The sequence below is a fragment of the Sturnira hondurensis genome, unplaced genomic scaffold (assembly GCF_014824575.4).
Source record: "Sturnira hondurensis isolate 20B ecotype Veracruz unplaced genomic scaffold, ASM1482457v3 Scaffold0003693, whole genome shotgun sequence".
In the NCBI taxonomy this organism is placed as follows: Eukaryota; Metazoa; Chordata; class Mammalia; order Chiroptera; family Phyllostomidae; genus Sturnira; species Sturnira hondurensis.
Window position 1 is genome coordinate 10,056,388 of NW_028076324.1, and position 25,016 is coordinate 10,081,403.

The 25,016-nt window shown below is 48.1% G+C and overlaps 1 protein-coding gene across 2 annotated transcripts in view; it reads left to right on the forward strand.

Moving 5' to 3' along the window:
* Nucleotides 1-451: 451 nt before the first annotated feature.
* Nucleotides 452-25,016, forward strand: part of KDM4B (lysine demethylase 4B) — a 126,525-nt gene continuing 101,960 nt past the window's right edge. For both annotated transcript variants that reach the window (XM_037042630.1, XM_037042631.1), the window contains exon 1: nt 452-567. The gene's annotated coding sequence lies outside the window, so the exon portion shown is untranslated. The remainder of the gene's footprint in view (nt 568-25,016) is intronic.

Genomic DNA, 25,016 nt, shown 5'->3' on the forward strand with positions numbered 1-25,016 from the left:
GGCTGATAACAAGGGCGGGGCCCGAGCCGTGATTGGCATACACTTCAGCCAGCCCGCTCCTCCAGCTGACCACGCAAGCCAATACCCGCTTTTCCCCTGCGATTCCTGAGGCGTCCTTGTCGAACTGAGGCTCAACCGCCGTCCGGTTGGTCGCGATTGCCTTGGCTGGCGTGCGCTGCTTCCAATGAGAACGAAGCCGGTCAGCGGGCACGTGGGGTAGGCGCCGGCGTGTCCTCGCCTGATGGCCAATGGAGAGGTGAACCCGGCGCCTGCACCCGCCCAATCCAGGCTCGCTGGAGGCGGCCCGTGCGGTGTTGATCGTCCTGGCGGAGGGGAGGGGCGGAGCTGTCAGCCGCAGCCAATGGACGCGCGGGCGTGGGCTCAGGGGCCAATGGCAGTCGGGGCGGGGCTGGAGCGCGTCCTCATAAGCCCCGCCCGGGGCGCTCGCGGAGGGCTCGGCCGCTAGAGACCGAGCGGGGCCCGGCCCGAGCGGTACCTGGAGGTGCGACGCTGAGGGCGGGGGGACGCGCGCCGCTGCTCCGGATCGGGCCGCGCGCGCTGCCTCAGGTGAGCCCGCGGGAGGTGGCCGCCGTATCGGAGCGCGGGCCTCGCCGTCCCGGCCGCCCCGCGCCACGCCGGGGGCTGTGGGCGGGCGGGCGCCCGGGACTCGAGGCCCAGGCCTCGGGTGAGGCCTGCTCTGGCCGCGGTCGCCTGCTTTGTCCCGGCCCGCGAGGAGGTTGGGGGCGTTAACTGCTTGGCCCGGGGCGCCTGCTGGGCCTAGGGCGGGGGCGGTGCGGCCGGACAATGGCGAGGCCAGGGGCGGGAGGCGGGGGCGCCCTGCTTGGGGTTGGGGCGCGCGGGGGCTGGGCCGGGGCGTCTCCGCCGGCCCCGCACAAAAGATGACAGCGTGGGTGGCCCGGCTTGGCTCTGTTCGGCTGAGCCCTTCTATTATTCACGGCAATCTTAATAATTAAAAGAATAATAATTATAGTAGAGAGAGCCCAGGCCCTGGGTGGAACCCTCCTGTATTTCCGGCCCTTTGGGCACGGTGGGGTTAACTGGGCGCTTCCCAGGGGCGCCCCCCGAAATACCCACCATTGCATCCCACTACCCTCCCGAGTCATCCTGCAGTGCCATCGCGGCTTCCAAACTTACCTCCCATCTCTGTGAGCCCCCCTAAAAGAAGCATGCAATCTGTATTTTTTATTTAAAAAAAATGTGTTCACTTGATATGCACATCACAGATTCCAGACGCGTCCCCCAAGTCCCTCCCCCTCCCAGCTCCATCGCCATCTCGAAGCACCCCCCTTTCTCTGTAGCAATAAATTGTGGAATCGGTCCTGCAACGAACCCCTGGGGCTGTCCAAGCCACCCCCGCGGGAGCTGGGGATGGATTCATTCTGAAAGAGACCTGTCGTGGGTTATTGAAGGTCCCGGGTATGTGCTCGGTGGGTGCGATGGCACCGGGGGTATTGGGGTACACATCCACCTGGACAAGGTGGAAGGTTTTGCAGGGGATTTTTTTCTTTTCCTGGAGGCAGGGGAGGCGTGGACTGCACCTTGGTGTGTCCCATCTGTTTTTTCCGAGGAGGATCCTTTTGTTTTAATAATTCAGGTGCACCTGGGGAACTGTTTTCCCCGAGTCTGTTCGCTGGAGCCTAAGATTCTGTTATTTGTAAAGACTGTGTCCTTTTCCATGTGTTTCTGTCAATGGCATTTATTTAGCAAGCTCCTTTGGGTCCCACTGGGTGCTGGCACTGTCTTAAGGTCTGATGATGCCTGCCTTAACAGCCATTTATTTGGCTGCCCCCAGGTTGGAGAAAGCCCCTAAAACAGGCTGATTAGATGACTCCTGTGGGCTTTTATCACCTTCGACTCCATGCGAGAGCTAATGACTCCCTCTGATTCTCAAATAATAGCTTCCTTCTGAGACATGGGGACGGTTTGTCAACTCACACTGGTTAGCCTTCTTTTGCCACCTTTGCAAAAGCAGTGGGCAGCTTCTCTTGTCTTTGCAGTTTGTCTTGTGGAACCCAAAGGACAGAGTGTAAAAGTCGTGGAGTCAACTTGTGATTATATGAGTAGAGGGTTTCTGAAACTCACTGGCCCTCTTCCTATGCTTCTGATTGGATGCTTGACAGATTTTGCTGCTGCCTGTGCAGGGTGCAGGAGACATCCTGAGGGTCAGACTACCCTCCCCTGGGGGAGGTCACTTGGGAGGAGGGCAAGGGGGTGGTAGAGGTGTGGTTAGGCAAATGCTCCCATCCCAGGTATTTCACTGGGTACGCAAGTGACTACTGTGTCAGGTGCTTTGTGAGTGTGTGCATGTGTGTCATTGTCAAGACTTGAAATGTATACAGATCTTAGTAACAATTGACTTGCATTTTTAAATCCTTGCCTCTTTGGAGAGTGGGCTGCTAGGGAGTAATTAAATGTTAGAGCTTAAAGTTATTGTGGATGGGACCCCACCCCGCCTTTGTTCTACTTTTCAGTTTCCTAGAAAAGATCCTCCCTCAGTCCCTGTGCCTTCCTGCGGGAGCCCCTGGGGCAGTTAGTGGCCCTCTGTGTCCTTCCATCCTCCCCCAACCCCCTCCACGCTGCCTATACTTGATCCCGAAGCTCTTCCTCCTCTGCTGGTTTCTTATGCTCCACCCTTTTCTGCTGGCTGGCTGGCTCTTCAGAGCCTCTGCCCTGGAGAGCCCATCTGTTACTATCAGAGCCCTCTGACACCTGTGAAGGGCATTGGGGATGTTTGAGTGCTGAGACAGGTTTTGGGGAGTCCCTGACTTTAAGTGGGTTTCAGATCTAGGTAGGTCAAGAGGGGGTGTGGTCACAGTTATGATGATGGTGTGGAGCCCCGTGTCCTCAGGGCTGGCTCATGGAGCAGGCAGGATGAGGTGATATGTGATGGATGGAGGAGGGGACCATGGGGTGGGCAAATGAGCATTTCTGATTGGCTTGCTTCATGGGATCTGTATGCAGAGCCTCAGTGCAGAGTTTAGAGCTTTTTTTCTTAGGAAAGTGACCTTGGACCAGTCACTTTCTTAACAAAATGGGGCAGTCAGTAACCTTCCCAAGTGTGGTTGGGGTGTGGAGAGTAAATGAACTGTGGGCAGATGGCAGGACCGTGAGGGTTCTGTATGCGTGCTGGGTCACTGCTGTACCTCACTGGGGTTCCTGGCTCTGCCCTTCCAGGGCCACAGCTCTTACCTGCCCTCCTCCACCCGCCAGTGCCTCTGCTTCTGGCCAAGGATGCCAGATAGACGATGACAGGGGCTGAACCTGGACTCCATTCTGACCTGCTGTTCTTGGCAGTGCTCTCGGCTTCCTGTCTTCCTCTTCATCCCCCACATAGGCTTCTGAGTCTCAGGACCTGTGTTCAAATCACTTCTCTGGGGCAGGTCACTTCATGTCTAGGGCCCTCACTTTCCTCATTTGTAATGTGGGTATAAGGTACACTCAGCCCCAGTAATTGTGAGGACCAAAGGGGATGAAAGGCTCTGAAGTGCTTTGCCAGGGAGCTGTGAACCCTGAGCTGGTATGCTACTGCTGAGATCCTGTCTGGTTCTGCCCCTCTGCCCTGGCCACACTGAGGGGGGATTGTTCTCAGTGTGGGGCTGACCTGGGCACTGTGTTGAGCAGCATCCCTGGCCCCAGCCCAAAACTGCATTGCCCCAGACATTGCCCAGTGTCCCATGGAGTCATACCACAGGTGAGACCCTTTCACTTAACCTTTAACACTGCAGCAGCCTGATGTTTGGCTATGTCCCCAATATACCTCAAGTTCTAGTTCCCTTTTCCCCCTTCCTCCCTTCTAATCTTTAATAGGAAGACGCTTGTATTGTATTTGCAAATTGTGTCCAGCCCATGCTCCTGGGCCTGGCTGTCCAGGTTCTTCCTGACTGTCACTCTGACTTTCCCCTGCCCTTCCCAGCCTGCGTCTTTCATTCCCCTACCCCCCAGGAGAGAAGTTTGCAGACACACCCAAGCCACCTGAGTCTTGCTGCCTGTCCATGACCCAGTCCATGGTACTGGGGTTTCCCCAACTGTTCTTGGCTTCCAGGAACCCACGGGTCCCCCACCTAGGCTTTCACACCCTTTTGGCCACCTTATCCCTTCCTGTCAATCTGCGTAACAGTTGTTCTGGACTTGAAGGTAATGTATTTCTTTAATCTTTGCCTCTTCCTGGACAATCTTTGCCTCTTCCTGTGAAGTCATTGGACTGTTAATGTACCAGTTGCAGAAACTTTGACAAAATAAAGTGAATTTAGCCTTGATGGTTTTAAAAAAGTTTGTTATCTCTTCAATTACTAAGGCCTGAGTGGATCAATGAATTGATTTTGTTGTGGGTAAATTGGTTTTTGAGTTTACTCCCTGCTTTGACTTGGCTGTGCTGGGAACATCTTGTTGGTTGGATAAGATATCCTGACTTGTCTTTTTTCATGCCTGCTCACTCAGGGAGCTTAAAAACCTTTAAAAATAGCCTTTCCTGTGTTCAGGAACCTCCAGTGGCTCCTCTTGTCCTTGGAAAACATTTCAGACCCCTTCCCATAACCTCCCTGCTCTTTGCTCTGTGGTCCTCTCCTCTCTCACTGTCCTACCACTCTCTGTTCCTGTGCCTGCAGGCCTTCAGTCTAACCAGCTTTTACCTGCCCACTCTTCCCTCCCTGGGGGCTTTTGCACTTGCTGCTGCTTCTGCCATTTCTACTCAGCTGGCTCTTTATCTTTTAGGTCTCTGCTCACAGGCCATTCCTGACTACACTGCCTAAGTTTACCCTTCCAACCACCCTCTCTCCTACCCTGCCTTTTCTTCTTTGCATTCAGTAGTACCAGCAATGCATCTTAATCTGTTTATGTGTTTGTTGTCTGTCTCATTCACAAGGGAGACCTTTTTCTGTAAAGGGTCAGAGAGTATTTTCATCTTTGCAGGTGAGGTGGCTTCTGTTCTGACTGTTACACTCTGCCATTGTAGCACAGAAGTACAGAGATGAAGCCCTGGCTGGTGTGGCTCAGTGGATTGAGCACGGACTGTGAACCAAAGGGTCGCCAGTTGATTTCCAGTCAGGGCACGTGCCTGGGTTGCCCACCAGCTCCCCTGTAGGGGGCATGGGAGAGGGAACCACACATTGATGTTTCTCTCTCTCTTTCTCCTTCCCTTTTCCTTGGTCTAAAAATAAATAAATAAAATCTTTTTTAAAAAAGCTAAAAAATATACAGAGATGAGTGGGTGTGTGGGTGTTCCAATAAAACTTTACTTACGGCCCTGGCTGGTATGGCTCAGTGGATTGAGCACGGGCCTGCGAACCAGAGGATCCCGGTTCGATTCCCAGTCAGGGCGCATGCCTGGGTTGCAGGCCAGTTCCCAGCAGGGGATATACAATACATTGTGTGTCCTTGGCAGAGGCAACCATACATTGATATTTCTCTCCCTCTCTCCTTCCCTTCCCCTCTAAAGATAAATAAATAAAATATTTAAAAAAACTTTACTTATGGATACGGAAATGTGAATTTCATATACTTTTTACATACCATGAACTATTTTTCTTTGATTTTTCCCCCCACCCAACCATTAAAAATATCAAAACCATTCTTAGCTTGTAAGCTATACAAAAACAACACACAATACATTGTGTTTCCTCGGCAGAGGCAACCATACATTGATATTTCTCTCCCTCTCTCCTTCCCTTCCCCTCTAAAGATAAATAAATAAAATATTTAAAAAAAACCAGGCAGTAGGCTAGGTTTGACTCACTGCCACAGTTGCTAAGGCTGTGAGGTCCATGCTATAGAAATGATGTCTGTCTTGGATGCTGCATGTCTCCCCAGCACCTCGGGCAGTCCCTGGCACACAGTAAATGTTCAGTAAACACTTGTGTTACATGAACGAACGTCCATCTTTCTTACTTCAAAGCATTTTTTAAATTGCTCTTTAGAGAGACTGAGGTCGGAGGGGCAGGGGAGAGAGAGAAACATCAATTTTTTTGTTCCCCTTTCTTTTGCATTCATTAGTTGACTCTTGTAATGTGCCCTGACCAGGGACCGAACCCACAACCCTGGCATATTTGGATGATGCTCCAACCAACTGAGCTACCCAGCCAAGGCTCTTACGTCAAAGCAGTTAGAGTCATAGTCTGTACTTTAAAAAAAAATTTTAAATTTTAATTGTTGTTCAAGTACAGTTTTCTGTCTTTTACTCCCATCCCAGCTTGCCCCTTCCCTCCCATTTCCACCCCCACTAGTTTTTATCCATGTGTCTTTCATACTTGTTCCTGTATATAATCTGTACTTTAAAAAATGGGTTGTGGGTTGTTTCAAGGTGAATTAAAAGTGTAGGAGATGTAAGAATGTTATGACTCCATCTACCAAAAAAAACTTCATAATAAAGGAGAAAAGTGAAAGTGTTGACGTTAATGGTCAAAAACTTTGCTGTTCGTGATGCTTTTTTCATTTTTTTGCATTGTACCCCATCAGAAGATCAGTAAGGAGTCTATCTGGCTGTAAAGAGTTTGTTTTGGCCTGGCAGAAGCTGAGGGTTTAAAAGGAAGACTGTTTCCCAATCATTCGGTTTTGTAAGCATCTGACCCATCTGCTTTACCAATACCAATGGCCCCGGCGGAAGGGGTAATTGTAGTCCTGGGAGGTGGTTTTTTGCACGGAATACTCATGAAGAAGTAGCTTTTGTGTGAGTGACATTTGAGCTTTGCAGGGTTAGTAGACAATGAGGTGGCTGTGGGATGGCCGTGCTGGGTGCGAGGTGACAGTACCACCCCTACTTCCTTGGCCTCACTCCCCTACTTCCACTTTTGGGAGGGAAGACTGGCTGAGAATGATTTTTGAGTCAAGCAGATCTTTAGCATCTCAGGTTTGGTACTGCCCTGGGAGTGTTCTGACTTGTCAGGGAGGCGCACTGTTAATTTACAGTTACGCCTTCTTTAGTTGATTGCAATAAACAACCTGGAGAGGGCTACTCAACTTGGCTTAACAAAGTTACTTGTCTTTATTTTTTATTTTTATTTTTTGGTTTGCCTTGGTTTTCCTCTGCCTCTCCATCTCCACCTCTCCCTCCCCACCCCTCTTGTCAGTGGTTCTAGTGGGCATAAGGGGCTACTGAAAAGTTTGCATTAAGCTGTCTTTTCCCCATGTGTGAGCTGTGCCTTTTGGTCTGTGACTCTGGGGTAGAGGCCATGAGTATGTTTTTTTCAGTGGGCAAAGAATAACAATCAGAACATGCGCCACTGAGTGCCACAGCATGGAACAGGTCTCCAGGCATAAAACAATGATAACCAGTGTGGCGTTCGGCTCCATTGGTCAGCACCAGTGATGGCAGTTAGGGTTCTCAGGTGAGCTTGAATGGCAAGCTGTAAAGGGGTGGGCACTCATCATTTGTCCCCAGCACCCATTTTCCTTCTACATTTACATTTGGACCCAAACGCCGCTTGCCTTCTGGGAAGGTAGGGGTGGAGGTGAGCCTGCCTTCATGGTTTCATGGCTGTTGCCTCCAGTCTCGGGGGAGAGAACGTGGAGAGGAATGATTCATGTAAAATGAGCTGGCAGTGGATCCGGAACTGTTCTTTGTGCACAAGAAGCGAGAGGATGGATCAGGAGGCCTCCTTTGAGCAGGAGCCAGCCCTAAGCCTGTAGCAGGCCCAGTGACAGCCTGAAAACAGGAGCATGCTGGGGATCTGCAGACAAGTGGGGTGGAACCAGGCTGCGCGCTCAGCCAGAACTTGGGACCCCAGCATGCTCAGCGCCCTGTCTGTACTGGGATAGCTACAGATCTGCTAGCCGGGTACTCTGAGTCAATGCAGGGGATAACTTGCCTTAGCTCCACAGTATGTGTGGGGGACCCCAGCTAGGCTGCTGAGCTGGGAGATTGCGTAATGTGGCTGCTGGCCCCTTCATTTTCCCACTGTTCCCCTGTTCTCTTTTTAAAATTCCATCTGTCAGAAAGGGTTGACCCTAGGTAGAGTAGGCTTCCTATCTTAGGTTGGTGGCTGCATGGATCTGATTATCTTGGCCACGAATCAGTCGAGAGAGAGAGAGAGAGAGAGAGAGAGAGAGAAAGAGAATGAGAATGAATCCCTCTATCTCTAGTTGGCTTGTGAGTAAAGCCCCTAGAATTTAAACTCTTGGTTCATTGCTTTATTCAAGCTCCATCCCCCTGAGGAAGAGTAAGAAGTTGGTAAAGAAAGCTAATTCTTTTGACACCTTTTTGAAAGAGAAGGCATCTCATTTCACTGCCTTCCTGGACTACAGCAGGTGGAAGCCACAGAATGCTCTTGGCTGTTTTGGCCTCTTCTTGTTCTTCCTGCACCAAAGGCAAAGCAGAGCCCTGATCCAAGCTGATGAGCAGTGTGGCTCATCGAGGAACTGACTCCTCGGCATGTCCAGCGCTCTCACTGGACCTCATGGAAGGAGGGACAGGTTGTTGGATGGACAGATGGAGCTCATTAGCTGTTAACAGGGCTAAAGCAAGTGGGCGTGGTCAGTTTCAGGCTGACTTTTGCAGGGACCTCAGGCAGGGTGGCCTTGGTGATGTGTTACTCAGTCTCTGCAAATTCCCATGCATGTCATACCTCAACCTCAAGGCGAAGATAGACAATTGGGAAGGGAAGAAGGCCTCTCATGCAGGGTTCTGGAGATCAGTGGCTTATTTTTGTGGTTCCGGCTAGGCTGTGGCATTGCAGTTGACACACAGCTATGGGACATGTCCCCAAAGCCTTTGGTCTGGCCGTGGGTGTCTGCCATTATCTAGTTGAGTGTGTCAGTCGTTGAGCCTTTGTGCATATGGCCAGGTGCTTGTGATGGCCAGATGAATGGCATCTCCTGCCCACAGGGTTGTGGAGCCATGGATAGAGCAGGACTGGGGGAAGCAGAGGGAAAGGTGGAGGCCCGTGGGGGTGGGACATGGAGCAGAATTGCAAAGAGAGATGGAAATCAAGCCTGCGGAAGCATAGGGGTGGGGCAGCACTTGTGGCTCAGGTGGTAACTGGGGAGGCAGCAGGAGAGTTGCCATTTGAGCTGAGTCTTGTCACCACAGATAGTGGTGAGCTGGTGTGCAGAGGAAGAAGGGCGCTTGGAGGGGACACTGGGGGCTATGACCTGGGAGACCCATGTGGAAGACCAAAGAGGAGGCAGAGGAAGCTGGAGGAGGCCTGTCTGTCTCTTGGGTATCTATAGGCCCCCCCAGTGCCAGCCTCTGAGGGGGAGCAGGGGCAACAGATCTGCCCTCAAAGAACTTAGAGTCTGGTTGATGAGGCAGAACAAAGTCATTCCATTCGTTGGGGAGAGCCATGTCACAGCTGCCTGATGATTTACTCTGGTGTGCTGACTAGACTTCTAATTTTTTAAAAGTGGCTGATGCAGTGGTCTTTAGAACATTTGCAGAGTTGTGAAGCCATCATCACCATCTAATTCCAGAACATTTTTGTCACTCCAAAAGGAAACCCCATACTTATTAAACTATCAGTCCCCACCTCCCTCCCCCAGCCTCTGGCAACCACTAACCTGCTTCCTGTCTCCATTGATTTGCCTGTTCTGGACGTTTCACATAAATGGAATCACATACTATGAGGCCTTTTGTGTCTGGCATCTCTCACTGAACATCATGTGTGTCGAGGTCCATCCACGCTGTAGTGGATGTCAGAGCTTCAACTGCGCAGATTGCTCACCCCATTGACCCCCTGGGCAGAGGCAGCACAGAAGACCTTTGTGGGGCTACATCTTGGGGGCTGAAGCAGGGAGGGGTCAGCAGAGGGAGGTAAGAATCAGGGAGCCTGTGGTGCATGGGTTGTAGGTTTGGGGTTGGGCTTCCAGGGGGCTGGAAGTCTGGCATGTCAGGCATGATGCCTCAGCTCACCTGCAGGAGGTGCCCATGCTGTCCTTTGTACATGCAGGTAATGGACTCCAGTGTTCAGTGGTGAGTCCTCACATCTCTGCCCTCTTCTTCCTCCAGCCCAAGCTGGGTAGGCTCCACTGGTGGGGGTGGGGCTGTGCCTGGGCCACTGATGGGTCCCCTGAGGGACCTCTTAGTGCAGCCACTGGCCCTCTGTGTATCCACTCCATGTTGCCCCAGCCCTGTCACTCTGGATTGTCTTGTGTCCCATAGGGTCTCCCTACACCAGCATCTACCAAGGCCAGGGTCAGAAGGGGCGTTCTGGTTCCTGTCCACCCTGGTGCTGCTGTCATTCCTCCCAGCCTAGTTGGCCATGCACACTCTGAGCTCTGAGTGGACCTCCCTGAGAGCTCTGTGTGGCTCAGAGGAAGACCCTCCTCTTTGAATCCTCCTCAGTCTCACCCTGCCTTGTGTCTGGCCAGCAGGTTTGAAAGTGGGCTGCCTCCCCTAGGCCACTTCTTTTTCCTGGTCTGTTTGATCTTGGCTCTGACAAGGTTGTGAGTATCTCTTAGAAGAAAGCAGCTGCCAAGTTCTGAGTACCCCCCCATGGTCCCCACAGAGCCCCCACGAAGCCCACCAGCTACCGAGCAGTTCTGCAGGTGGACTGTGGCTCCTGCCCTGGCATGCGCCTTCCCTGGATAGGCAGGTGTGCCCTTCCCTCCAAGGCCAGTGCCCTCACTGTGCCAGGTGATTTGTCCCACTTGCTTTGCTGGTGTTTTCCCTGTGGGGAAGAGAGTGTGTGTGTGTGTGTGTGTGTGTGTGACTCACAGTCCTCCTGGCAGAGGGTACAGGTGACCCAGGGTGTCCTGAGTGTCAGGGAGCTGCTTGTGGCACTGAAAAGATGCCATGGGGTATGTGTGTGAACACTAAGTGTCAAATGACAAAATTGGACCCCTCCCTTGAGCTGTATGCAGACACTAACTCCAGATGACCACAGACCTAAATGTGAAAGCTGAAGAAACAAAAACCTCCGGAGAAAACACAGCACCAGTATAAACTGATGGCCGAGGCAGCGCTGTCCACTATCCACACATGGCAGCCCCCATATGTAATTTGAAACTTTCTAGTAACCACATGAAAAGGTAAAAACAAGTAAAATTAATTTGAATAATGTATTTTATTGAACCCAAATATCCAAAATATCATTGTTTCAACATGTAATCAATATAAAATTATATTTCACACTTGACATCTTGGTGTATTTAACACTGGACATCCTGGTGTATTTCACATTCTGACATTCTTTGTCTGTTTCACACTTGACCTCCAGGTGTATTTCACACTCAGCACTACTGTGGTAGACCTCCACAGGCTGGTCCTTGGGAAGACTTTTGTCTGGGTGAACTGAGTGCTGTGATGGGGTCCGGGATGCTATAAATGGGAGTGCCTGGCATTTCATGGAGGCTGGCCCCTTCCCAGCCCCTCAGAACATCTGTATCTGTAAACCTGTGGCTGGGGAGACGAGACAGACCCAGTATAAACCAGCTACAGCCATGTGAGCGGTGAGTAAGGAGGTCGAGACCCACCATAGTGGAGCGTGGCTGTTGGAGACCCCTTTGGAGGGGTGCGAGGGAGGCCCTGGGGCTTTCAAGGAGGAGGTGGGAATGAAGCTGGTGCTTAGAGGAGAAGGAGGCTATGGGTCTGCTTGGACAGCACAGCTGACCTCAGGGAGAGCAGGGGCTGACTCCTGGAGGGCTTGTGTTGGGGGTGCTGTGCGGAAGTGGGAACAAGCTGAAAGCCCTGCTCTTGAGACTCTGGCCAAGCCACTCCCGGATGTTGGGCTTGATGGCCAGTCCACAGAGGATTAGGTGGCCATGGCTGTGGCCCAGTCTTTCCTGTGGTCCCTTGCATGCAGCCTCTCATCTTTGATGAGAGCTTGAAACCTTGTCCTGGCAGTGAGGGCAGAGGGTCCTGAGGGCCTAACCCATTGCAGTTCATCTGTGGCATGGATGCTGGCCATACTGGGGACTGTGAACTTGGGATTTGAGATGTTTCCATGAAGGGAATTGGGGGAACTTGGAATGCTGCTTTGGCCATAGGAAAGCCCAGGGGAGAGAGTCATGTACAAGCATAGTTTGGAAATAACATCCCACAGCTGCAGATGTGTTTTTTTCGTCATTGTTTTTTTGAGAGAGAGGAGAGAGAAAGAGAAAAGTTGATCTGTTGCTCCACCCATTTATGCGTTCATTGGTTGCTTCTTCTTTGTGCCCTGACCAGGCATTGAACTGGCAGTCTTTCGCTTTGTGGGACAATGCCTAACCAAGTGACGCAAGCCCATCAGGGCTGCAGACAGTTTTAAATGGCCTGAGGTCTCGAGGCAGGATGGTGAGTGGGGTTGGCAGCCAAAGGCTGCTATGTACTTGTGCACTGGGCTGGCCTGGGCTCAGATACTGCCTCTGAAAGTCTGGGTCCTTATCTGAAAGTCTGGGTCCTTATCCTTATCCTGGGTGATGGTGGAGGTTTCTGCTTCAAGTGTGAGATTGACGAGTTAACATGGGAAAATCCCTTAGGGAAGTAGTTCCCATCGATGCTGCCCCAGGGGATATTGGGCATTGTCTGGGGACATCTGTGGTTGTGACATAGGAAGTACTCCTGACATCTAGTGGATGGGTGTTGGGAATGCTGCTCAACCTCCTGCAGTGCTCAGGGTGGCCCCCCACAGAGGGTGTCCTGATTTTGAGCACACCTGGCTCAGAGCTAGCCTTCAGTAGATTGCAGCAATGATTTTTTTCCTCTGGGTTTCTGTTCTTCCCTTGATTGTGAATCAAGGTGTTGCAATAGAAGCTTCTAGAATCCCTTTCCATTCCAGAACAGCCTATGGTTTTTGGTTCTGCTATTCCATATTTCTGCTGGGAAGGAATTAAGGAACAATTAGAGTTATTGGAAGCCATCTTGAAAATAAACCAAGCCATCTTGGTTTTTCTTTTGGAGTTTCTTTATTTTAATGGGGCAGGTAGGAGGTGTTGACAGGGTTTTATGGACCAGGAAGCTGGATGGAATTCCTGGGGGAGGCTGGACTGGAGGCAGCCCCACTGGAACTCAGAGCCCTGCAGCCTGTTCTAAATGCCTCCTCAGGCTTTTCCTTCCAGGGAACTTGGGGTTTGTCGTGGAGCCACCAGCCCAGAGTGCTGTGGTCCTGGGGTGAATGGTGCCCCAGACCCACCTGTGTGAGGCCTGGGGTGGGACTGTGGGATTGCAGACTGACTCTTGGCAGTGAGAGGGCTGGGTTAGGTTTCCTATCTTTCAGCTGTCCTGGCTTGGGTTCAGGTGTCCTAGGTGTGGCCACCATGAGATTAGATACCTGGAGATGCTACTTCAGTGTTCTCACCCCTGTTGCCTGAAGTCCCAGGTCTCCTGGGTTGATTAATTTGGCTATTTTGCCAAAAGAAGTCCTGAAAACTTTGTGAGCAGCCAAGTTGCAATGGCTGCTTCCCCTAGTGAGACTCCTAGAGAGAGCTTCATTATAAAACTGTCTTCACAATATGAAAGTCAGCAGTTACAGCAAGGCAAAAGCAAAACAATAGAGGCCACCTATAGTCCCTAGGAAGCTTCTGGTGTGTGTATGCAATCAATATGGAATTTATATGGGTCCCTCTTTGTGGTCTTGGGGTCCACTGGTCAGTTTGGGAGTGACAGGATGTTTTTTTTTTTTTTGCCCTGAGAAGCTGATGTGGTCATTGAAGAGGCGAGGACCCCTTGTGGGGCCAGTGATGTGGTCCTGTGACCAACTGGCAGGGGGTCCTATTACATAGGCTGTGTGCTTGGAAATGCTGGGGCCTCACCGTGGTCAGGATTAGATAAGAGTGAGAGAGTGGGCATTGCTCAGTGACCTTGACCCCCTGTGCACTGCGCAGGTGAGAGGTGAGTGTGCATGCGAGACTGGGCCTGGTCGAGCACCACACTCCCCTTCTTCTGCCTGCAGTGTCAGCTGAGAATGTTCTTTCCTAGGTCAGTGGTTTGGCACTGAGCCTGCGCTGGGCTCTGGGGTTAACTTGAGTTGGGGCTGAAGGAGGCCTGGCAAGAGTGGGTGTCTCAGAAAACTGCCAGAGCCCTCAGCTCTTTGCTTTGGAGCAGCCCCACAGTGACTTGACTGGCTTAGAGAGGGCCTATTCCACTCTGATTGGTCCCTGAAATGCTGACATTGCACACTGAGGTGCCGGTGAGGCTGGTGGGGAAGCAGTAAGGGCTGTGGAACTTGGTAAAGTCTTCCCTGGAAAGGAGGGCTGTCCTGGGGTCCTGTAGCACCCCCTAGGTATAGGAACCCCTAGTAGCCAAGACACTCAGGAAGGCCAGGGAACTTTTAGGGAGACCAGCATTTCTGTGGCTTCCAAGGGGTCTTCTGGACCTCATAATGAGGCAGCATTGGGTTTGATGTCTCGAGCCACAGCTCACAGTAGGACCTGAGATTCCAAATTCTGTCACTGCCACTGACTGGGGGAGAACAGCACAGGTACCTTGAGCCCTGGTGTCCTGTGTACTTTCCTTGCCAGACGATGGCGCTCAGTAAACGAAGCATGTATATTCATCAGTGCTCAGCATGGGAGCTCCAACCCCCCACTACCAAGTAGAAGTTTCAGTGGCATTGTTACAGCTGGCTGACTCCACCAGCCCCAACTACGCAGAAGACAAAGGTGTACTACACCCCCCATGTAGTACAATCAGGAGCCTGTAGTTAGATGGCTTCATGTTTATTGTGCCAAGCTAGGTGCCAAGTAGCCAGCAATAAACAATGGCCACTATGTGATGAAGACAAGAGAGAGATTTGATTGCAGAACTTTAGGAGTGATGCTTCTTTAGACTGGGTGGACAGTGAAGGCCACTCCCAGGTGACACTTGGGCAGAGATATGAATGAATGACTTGAAGGTGCTAGCCGTGAGAAGATCTGGGACATGAAACCCCATGGGGAAGAACAAACAATAGTTGCAAAGGTCCCAAGGTAGAAATGAGCTTGGCGTGTTTGAGAAGGAGAAGGAGTCTGGTGTGGCTGAAGTGTGATGAGTTAGCAGGAGGGAGCAGTAGTCCCGGGGCTCACAGAGGCCAAACTGAGTGGGTCCTGCACCTAGGCTGTAGTGAGGCAGGGGGAAGCCTTGGGAAGTGGCAATGATGTCGGAGATTTATGTTTCAAAAGATTGCTTTGGTGGCTGTAGGGAGTAAAAGCAGGGAGGAAACTCCAGCCATCATCCAGGGGAGTCGTGACCCCATGACCATGGCTTAGTCTGGAGTAAGGGTGAGCAGGGCTGGACTTGGGATGGAGTTTAGAGGTAGCAGACCTGCTAGGCCTCATGAGTAGATTGGACGTGAGGGAAAGAAGAATCAGTTCTGACTCCCAGGTAGGAACAGCTGGTTTCAGTCTCCAGACTCACCACTTCATCCCCACCGTCCACTGTCAAAACTAGGAAATTGACTTGGTCACATACTGCAGCCTCGCTAAGGTTTCACTATTTTTATCGTACACTCATTTTTCTGTATGCCTTTGTGACATCTTATCTCCTGCATAGATTTGCGTAGCTACTGTCACAGTCACCATACAGAACTGTGCCTTTGGCATGAACAAAGTCCTTCATGCTCCCTCTCCTCTAAAGTCACCCCCACTTCCCACCTCCAGCCTCTGGCAACAACTTGTCTGTTCTTGTCTCTATGATCTAATCATTTTGAGGATGTTGGGGACCCTACATCATGTGTAACCTTGGGGGAGCGGCTTTTCTCTTTTGAGATCCGTCCCCGCTGTGTTTTACCAACAGTCCATTCCCTTTTACAGCACAGGAGTTTCCACATCAACATTATTTCATAACCCCTTTTATTTATGGAAGGTGAGCAGTGGTATTAACGCCCCACCTTTCACTCCTGATTTTAAATTTGAGTCTTTTTTTCTTGATCATTCAACCTCAAGGTTTGTCAATTTTGTTGATCTTTTCAAAGAACCAACTTTTGGTTTAGTTGATTTTCTCTATTTTCTATTTTAACTTCAGCTCTAATCTTTATTATTTCTTTTTTTGGCTTTAGTTCAGTTTGCCTTCTTCTTCCAATGTCTTAAGGTGGATGTTTGAAACATGGAGTTGAGACCTTCTTTTTTTAAATATAGGCAGCTGTAAATTCCCCTTTAAGTGCTGCTGTAGCTGTTTCTGTAAGTTCTGGTTTGTTGTGCCCTCCTTACTTGGATTTTCATTTTGAATTTGGTTGTTTAGGAGTTTGTTGTTTAATTTCCACATATTTTTGAATCCCCAAATTTAGTCTTTCAGAAAGAGCATTTTTCTGTTACTGATTTCTGATTTCCATTGTGGTCAGAGAACCTACTTTTGTGTGATTTTAATTCTTTTTCATGCAGTGAGGGTTGTTTTATAGCTTAAAATGTGGTTCATTCTGGAGAAGATTTCATATATACTGAGAAGAAAGTTTAATTTCCTTTGTTAAGGAAATTAAAAGGTGGGGTTTTCTGTAGATGTCTCTTGTCTTATAGTGCTGTTTGTCTTCTTTTTTACTGATCTTCTGCCTCGTTGTTTTCTCCATCATTGAAATTGGAGTATAGCTGTCTCAAACTCTTATTTTTGAATTGTCTATTTCTTCCTTCATTTGTCTGTTTATGCTTCGTGTGTTTAGACCTTTGTTATTAGGTGCATATATGTTTCTAATTGTTATATATTTTCCTGATGGATTGGCCCTTTTATTATTATTTAATGTCCATTTTAACTTTACTAACACTTTTGTGTTAAAGTGTTATAACCAGTCCAGCTTTCTTAGTTTGCTGTTTACGTGTTATACCTTTTCCATTCTTTCATTTTCAGCCTGTTTATATCTTTCAATCTATTACTGAATTTTTTAGAGAGAGAGGAAGAGAGGGGTAGAGAAAAAGAGAGAGAGAGAAATAAAGAGAAACATTGATTTGTTATTCCACTTATTTACACATTAATTGGTTGATTCTTCCATGTGCCCTATCTAGAGATTGAACCTGCACCCTTGGCGCACTGAGACAGCACTCCAAGCAACTGAGCTACCTGTCCAGGGCCTATATCTTTCAATCTAAAGAATGTCTCCTAAAGACAGCATGTACTTAGACCTTGTTTTTTTTTTTCCTTCCAGTCTGGGAATCTCTTGTCTTTTGATTGGATTGTTTAATCCATTTACATTTAATGTCATTATTGATTCAGTTGGATTTATATCTGTCATCTTCCTTTTGCTTTCTGCCTCATATCTTTCCACATCTCCTTCCTCCTTTACTGCTTTCTTTTGCATTAAGTGAATATTTCCTAGTATACCATTTTAATTTCTTTAATGATTTTTTCACTCTATTTTGGAAGTATATTCTTTGTGGTTGCTCTAGGCTTTATCATACATATTTTTATCAGATTCTACTTCTGATTCCCAGTATTTTTTGAAGCAAATCTTTGCTGATTTTTTTGAACAGTGCTTAATCAGGATTAAACTCACTTGATCGATTCACTGACTTGGGTGTTTCAAGGGTGCTGAGGAGTCCGCTTGCCTGAACAGTGACCTTCTTTTGTTCATTCCTCCCCGCACTAGGTGAGGTGACCATCTCAAAGCCCTCTTAGAGCCTGTAGTGACTGAAATTACTTGTGAGGTTCTGCCACGTCAGGACCAGGCTTGGGAAGGCCCAACTCTGCGTTCTCGCCCTGTTTGTGGTTCTGGCCTCTCCTCCCTTGCCCAGTCTAAGCTGGGCCACTGGTTGGTGGCCCTGATTCTACCACAGGATTCCAAATCTAGGTTAGTGTGTCATGCCTACTTGGAGGCAGGTCTTTGGGCTTTAAGGAGTGCTTGTTACTCAGCTCTGAGATCAGTCTGTGGAAGGCCAGCAGGGTGGTGGATTCTAACTAGATTGTTGACTGTGACTTCTCTTTGAGCCTAGGAGGGCTGCCTGAGGGGTGGCAGGCAGGTTGGCACCAGATGAGAACCAGGGACAGATGGAGCAGGTGCTTCTTATCACTGAGAACATGGGTAGCCACAGTGTTCTGGATGAGCTTAGATAAATCTTTAAATGGCCATCAAAATTTTGGTCACAATTTTGGGGAGCTTATGTGCATTTATTTTCTGGTTTGGTATTTAAAAATTTTATTTATTTATTTTTAGAGAGAAGAGAAGGGAGGGAGAGAAGGAAACATAGATGTGCAAGAGATACATTGATCCGTTGCCTCTCGTGCACCCCCTACTGGGGACCTGGCCTGCAACCCAGGCATGTGTCCTGACTGGGAATAGAACCAGCAAAGTTTTGGTTCTCAGGCTGGTACTTAATCTACTGAGCCACACCAGGCAGAGCTGTTTTTTTTTTTTTTAATTTTAAATAGCAGCTTTGTTAAGTGTAAGTCACATGCCATACAACTCACCATTTTAAAGTGTACAATTCAGTAGTTATTTGTATATTTACGGTTGTACCGCCATCACAACTATCTAATTCCAGAACTTTCTCATCATTCCAAAAGGAAACCCCATGCCTGTTAAACAGTCACTCCCCTTTTTCTAGTCCCTGAAGACCACTAGTCTACTTTCTGTCTCTGTGGATATGCCTGTTCTGGACATTTTCTATAAGTACAGTCATACTGTATGTGGCCTTTTGTGGGTGGCTTCTGCCATTGAGCATAATGTCCTCAAGCTTCATCTATGTAGTCGCAGGTGTCAGAACTTCCTTCCTTTTTAAGGCTGTATAATATTTTGTTGTATGGATGGACCACATTTTAAATTTTTATTTTACTTTATTTTATTTTTACTAATTGAGTTATTGAGGTAACATTGGTTTGCAAAACTATACAGGTTTCAAGTATACAACTCAGTAAAACATTATCTGCACACGTTCTCTCATTTTGTTATTCTGTTCATTCATCTGTCAATGGACATACATTTGGGTTGTTTCCACTTTTTGGCCAATGCAAATAATGCATAAAATGCATCATATGAACATTCATGTATGAGTTTTTGTGTTTTTATTTTTCTTGCGTAGATACATAGGAGTAGAATTGCTGGGTCAGATGGAAATGCCACGTTTAATGCTTTAAGAAACCACTAAATTGTTTTCCAAAGTGGCTGCACCATTTTTACCACCAGCAGTATATGAGGCTTCTAATTTGGCTTGGTATTTTAAATTTGACTTAGGTAAGCAGTGGGTACCATAATTGTTTGGCGATAGTTTAATTCCAGGATGCATTGCCTCTTTCCCCTGAGATCCACTTCTGTCTACCCGGATGGACCAGCCGGTGAGCTGCTGGAGGGACAGGATCTCTGGGTCCTAGGGACAGCTTTGGAGGCGAGCTCTAAATACTCTTTGTTTTTATTAAAGTATTGTCAGTAAAGACAGAAGTCTATGTGAGTTACAAATTTCTTGAGATCCTGAAGGCTCTAATGGTCATTGCTGAGTCAGGCAGAGGTCTTTCTAGTTCTTCAACTACATACTCCTTTGTTTTTAAATGGATATGTATGATTTCCTTGCCTGTTTTCCTATTAATGGGCACTTATATTACACAGACACACACACACACACACACACACACACACACACACACAGTGCTGCAGTGAGCATCCTTGCTGTTATCTCCTGAAGTGAACTTCTGAGAGTGTGGTAACTCAGAGCTACCTTATTTATTTTTTAAAATAAATAAGAGACACCTTATTTATTTATTTTTAGAGAGAAGGGAAAGGAGGGAGAAAGAGATGGAGAAAAACATCGATATGAGAGAGAAACATCTATCGTTGCCTCTTGTACACACCCCGACCAGGGACTTGTACACACCCGTAACCCAGGCATGTGCCCTGGCTGGGAAGCAAACTGGTGAACTTTTGCTTTGCAGAATGATGCCCAATCAACCGAGCCACACCAGTCAGGGATGGACACCTTTATTATTTTAAACATGTTGCTCACTTGTCCCCAAAAAGGTGGCCTGGATTGACCTTCCTGTGACATCTGGCGGCTTTCATCATACTAGTGACAGCCCCAGCTTTGCCCCTTCTTTTAAGCTATTACCTTCTACTCCCTGCTTTTTGCTAGTTTTTAGTCGTTGTCCAGTTCTTATATTGGGATGGTTTTTTTTTTCTTGACTTATAGCAGGTTTCTCAGTCTCAGCGCGATTGAGATCTTTGAGCAGGATCATTCTGTGGGGGGCTGTCCTGGGCACTGTGGAGTGTTGAGCAGCACCCCTAGCCTCCACCCTCTCCATGCTAGGAGCACCTTCCCACCTCCAGTTGTGACAACCATAAATGTCCCCAGCCATCACCCAGTGTCCCCTGGGGGACAGAATCACCTCTGGTTGGGAATGAGTGTTTTATAATAACCTGTTCTATATTAGGGCTATTAGCACCCTTTGGTGTTACACATTTTTTTCTCAGTTTCTCATTTATCTTTCAGCTTTATTTTTGATGTGTTATTACATTGAATATTTTAAAGTTTATTGCCAAATTTGTATTTTCCTATAAAGCTCCTGGTCTTGTGACCTGCCTAGAGAGGTCTTCCCCTCCCAAGATTGTAAAAACATTAGCCCATGTTTTTCTCTTTGCACTTTTATGGATTCTCTGAAGACCTGCAGTTTAAAGCATGTGGTGGGGACAGAGCTTTGTGTTTTCCACTTGTCTCCCCACTAGGCTGCAGGGGCTGGTGAGGCTAGTGGTTAGGACGCAGATTGAAAGCTGGGCTCCTCTGGTGCTGTCTGTGTGATCTTGGGCCAGTGGCTTCACTGCTGTGTGCCTCAGTTTCCCCATGTGTGACATGGCCTGTGATAAACAGTACCTGTTTCCTAGGATTTTTGGCTGATCAGATATGCCAGGTGCTTAGAGCCATGCCTGACTGCGTGAACTGTGCCCCCATCACTGGCCTTTTCATCCTTATTGGTCATCTCTGATCCCAGCGTAGCTCTGAAGGAAGGCCCAGGACAAACTCTTGAAGGAGGGTGATGTTCAAGGTGGTCAGCGAACCTGTCCAGGATCACCAGGGCTGTGAATAAGAAGCGGGATCCCTCCTGCCACATAGTTCATGTACATGTATGTCTTTCATCCCCACCACAGATGCTCACAAAATTACAAGGCACATTTGTGGAGAAACAAAGATTATTTTGTTAATGATTATAGTTTTCAGTGGTTAATTATAGAACATCTATGGCCTATACATATGTATAAAGAATGGACTGTTGGTGTTTTGAGCCTCTGCCAGGCTGGGTTTCTGGCTAGGTGGGGAGTCTGCTTGTTCCCCTCACCTCCCGGGATGTTGGCATCGTTTCTGTCTCCATGTGGCTCCAACTCCTTGCCCTGGGCTGTGGGCCAGGAGGACAGATGGCCTTTGCCCACACTGCTTCCTTAACCCTGTTGAGAGCCTAGTAAAGATGAAGCTGGGCTGGCAGGCCCTGTCTCCTTGTCCATGACGTTCCAGAACCAAGTGCTGGCAGCTATACCTGCATCCCTCTGGGGTTCCCTGGCCTTTGCCCAAGCACTTCCCTTTTATTTTTCCAATCCAAGTGCTTTTATGTTTTTAAGAAAAAAATTTGGAGACGTAATTTCAGATTTACAAAAGTGTTGGCAGGAATAATATGAAGAATTCCCTGATACCTTTCACCCAATTCCCAATTTACCATGTCTGTTTTTATTCCCTTTGTCTCCCTTGTTCTCTCTCTGTGCATTTTTTCCCAAACTGTTCCAGATAGGGACCCCTTTTCTCTAAATACTTCAATATTTACTTCTTCCAATAAGGTATTCTCTTATCAAATTATCAAAACCAGAAAGTGAATTCTGCTAAGTCTCAGAAGAGAATTCTGAATCACACATCGCGTTCAGCTGTCATATCGCTTTTGTTTCTTTTAATTTGGAACACTTCCAGAATCTGTCTGGAGTTCATGACTGATGTTTTGAAGATCACAGGCCACTTATCCTGTAGGATGTCCCTTGATATGTGGGTTTATCTAGTAGCTTCTCATGACCAGGTTTGGGTTACACACTTTTGGCAGAAATACCCCAGAAGTGATCTTGTGTTCTTTTCAGTGCACAGTATCTGGAGTCTCCTGGTGTCAGTTTGTCCTGTTCTTGTCATGTTAGCCTCCATCACTTGGTGTCTGCCAGGTTTTCCACGTAAAGGTACTATTTTACCATTTGCGTGTGCTAAAATTCTTGTGGGAGATACTCTGAGACCACAGCAGTGCCCTGTTCCCTCCAATACTCACTGCCTGTCTTAGCAGCAATCGCTGATTCTTGCCAAATGGTGATGGTCTAATTCCATCATTTCTTCTGCATTCATTGGTTGGCTTTGTACTGTATAGAATAGCTGTCTCTTCTTCCCCATTTGTCTGTTTATATCACTGTGGGCTCCTGGATTCTTACCTGACCTAGTAGGTTATAATCCATTACTTTCCTTATGTTGCTCCCAGATTTGTCCCGAGGGAGAGCCCATGCTGGCTCCTTGTTTCTTTTCGGCTTATCCCTACCATTCCTTGGGCACTTCCTTTCTGCTGGACACAGTGAGATGTTCCAGGCCTATCCTGTACTCACCCTGCCCAGAGCTGAGGTTGACCACTTCTGCAAGGCATTCTGGTTCTTTTGTGGACAATGTCACTTAGAAACCAAGATCTGGGTGCTCAGTGTGCTCATTGCCAATGGGGTGTCTTTGCTTCTATGCCATCTCATAAGCCAGAGATGGGAAATAAAGGTGTGAATAAATAAATACCCACCTGCATTAGCATGTATGCATATCCGTACACACCTATCAAACACACAGATACACACACGTCCATTTCATTTCTGCTTCCAGCTCTCTACGTACACACAACTGCCCATGGGTTCACACCAGTGCCTCAAGTTCTAGTTCCAAACATAGGCGCATTGCTGGCTTCCCCTTTCCTTTTAATTTTTTTAATTTAATTTTAAAAATATTTTACTTATTTATCTTTAGAGGGGAAGTGAAGGAGAGAGGGAGAGAAATATCAATGTATGGTTGCCTTTCATGTGTCCCCTGCTGGGAACTGGCCTGCAACCCAGGCATGTGCCCTGACAGGGAATCGAACCGTGATCCTTTGATTCACAGGCTTGTCTCAGTCTGCTGAGCTACACCAGCCAGGGCCCCTTTCCTTTTTAGTACTCCGCTCTCTGTCAGTGTGACCCTGTGATGTCACCTACAGTAAAATAAGCCTTTGGACTAGGAGTTAATATTTTTTTATCTTTATTTCCAAGGTATCTTGTTCCAAAAACTGTGTTTAAAAGTGACTTGGGTTAGTTTGTTCTTTTCCCTCTCTTTACTATGATTATATTATTTTCTTGAAATACAGTTCAGGTTATTTGTTTCTGTTTGTACTTTGTAGTAGGATTTCTCCTCCAATTCTTGTTGATTTCATCTGTGCATTCTCATTCATTATGTGGGACATTAGCGTGGCTCCAAGTCGGGACTGTGCAGAGATGTGATGTCACCCTCCCTGCACTCCCTCCCATCGCCACCTCTCCCTAGTCTCCCTGGTCTCTCCTTTCCCAGCTGCTCAGAGGAGCAGATGTCTATTTTCTTACATCTCCATCTTTCTCACACGAAAGATGGGGTTGCAGGGGTCTCTTGTGCTTTGCTCACCTCACTGGGAACTGGTTGTGGAGATGTCCTCGCTGCCTTGCGCAGCTGTGTGGTGTGTGCACTGTGGGGCGCAACGCAGTTGATGTAGGCTCTCGCTCGTGTGGGCATCTAGGTGGTTTCCAGTATCTTGCAGGTGCAAACGGGGCTGCAGTGAATTCCCTTCTGTGTAGGTGTTTTCATATTGTTGGCAGAGTGTTGTCAGGCTGAGTCTCTAGAAGTGGGGTCGCTGGGTCAAAAGATAAGAGCAAATGTGTTTTGGTAGCTTCTGCCGAGTTTTCTTCCAGGAGGTGGTATTGGTTTACTCCCACCAGCGCCGTGGGGTGAGAGGGTCTGCTCCCACAGCCTGTTCTACTTTATTTTTAAAGTATTTTCCCATCTGAGAGGTGACAAATGGGATCTGTGTAGTTTTAATTAGCATTTCTGAAATTATGAGTGAGGTTGAGCATTGCTTAGTATGTTAAAGGTCACTTTTGTATCTTTTCTGTGAATTTTCTCTTCATGCTTTTCACACATTTTTCGATTGGATTTTTGACCTCCCCACAAAAACCTTTAAAACTTTAATATAGTATATTAGGAGATGAGCCCTTTGGGGTATGTATTGCAAATGTTTCAGTTTCTACCTTTTTATGGTGTCTTTATTTGTTAGTTTAGAAACTGTGGAGTTGTTTTTAAATACTGATATAGTCAAACTTATGAATCTTTTCATGTATTGCCTCTGGCTTTTGAGTCCTAGTTAGAAAGCCTTTTCCTACCTTGAGCTAAAGGGGAATTGACCACGCTTTCTTCTAGCCCATGTGGTTGCATTCTTTTCATGTAGATCTCTTATCCATTTGGAGTTCATGGTTGCAAAGGGCGGGAGGTTTGGGCCTGACTTGATCTTTTCCCATATGGCTACCCATTCTTCCCAGCACCTCAAGATGCCACTGTTGTCTCCCTCTCTCCCTGATCTGTAGTCACACAGCCCCTTGGAAGGGTCACCCTCTAGAAAGTCATGTGCACACATGTTCTTTTCAACATGCTAAGTGTGTATTGTGTGTACCCACTTGCACAGAAGTTGGCAAATCCTGTTCAGACTTCTCACAGGTCACGAGACCCAGCTGGAACTCTCCGTGGTCCCAGCGCTCCCTTGGCAGCCTGTTCAGTTAGTCCATACCCTGCTGCCAGCTGCTGGGGTGTCGGCAGCCCTTCGTGCTCCAGATCTTGCAGAGGAAGGCCCTATAGGTCGTCTGGGAGGATGGGCAGGCTGCATGTCTGGAGCATAAAGGCCTAAGAGTGGACAGTTAGAAGTGGGTGGTATTTTTTAAAAAAGAGATGCTGCACCCTGGCTGGGTGGCTCAGTTGGTTGGAGCATCGTCCCATAAACCAAAATGTTGTGCGTTTGTTCGATTCCCAGTCAGGGCGCATACAGGTAGAAATTGGCTGATGTTTCTCTCTCACATACGTGTTTCTGTCTCTAAAATTGATAACCATATCCTCAGATGAGGATTAGAAAAACAGATGTTGCCCAATTGTCCTTCAGAGAGGTCCTTCATGGACACTGGGAGCACAGATGGATGAGGGCACTCACTCAGTGTGTGTCATCAGGTCTG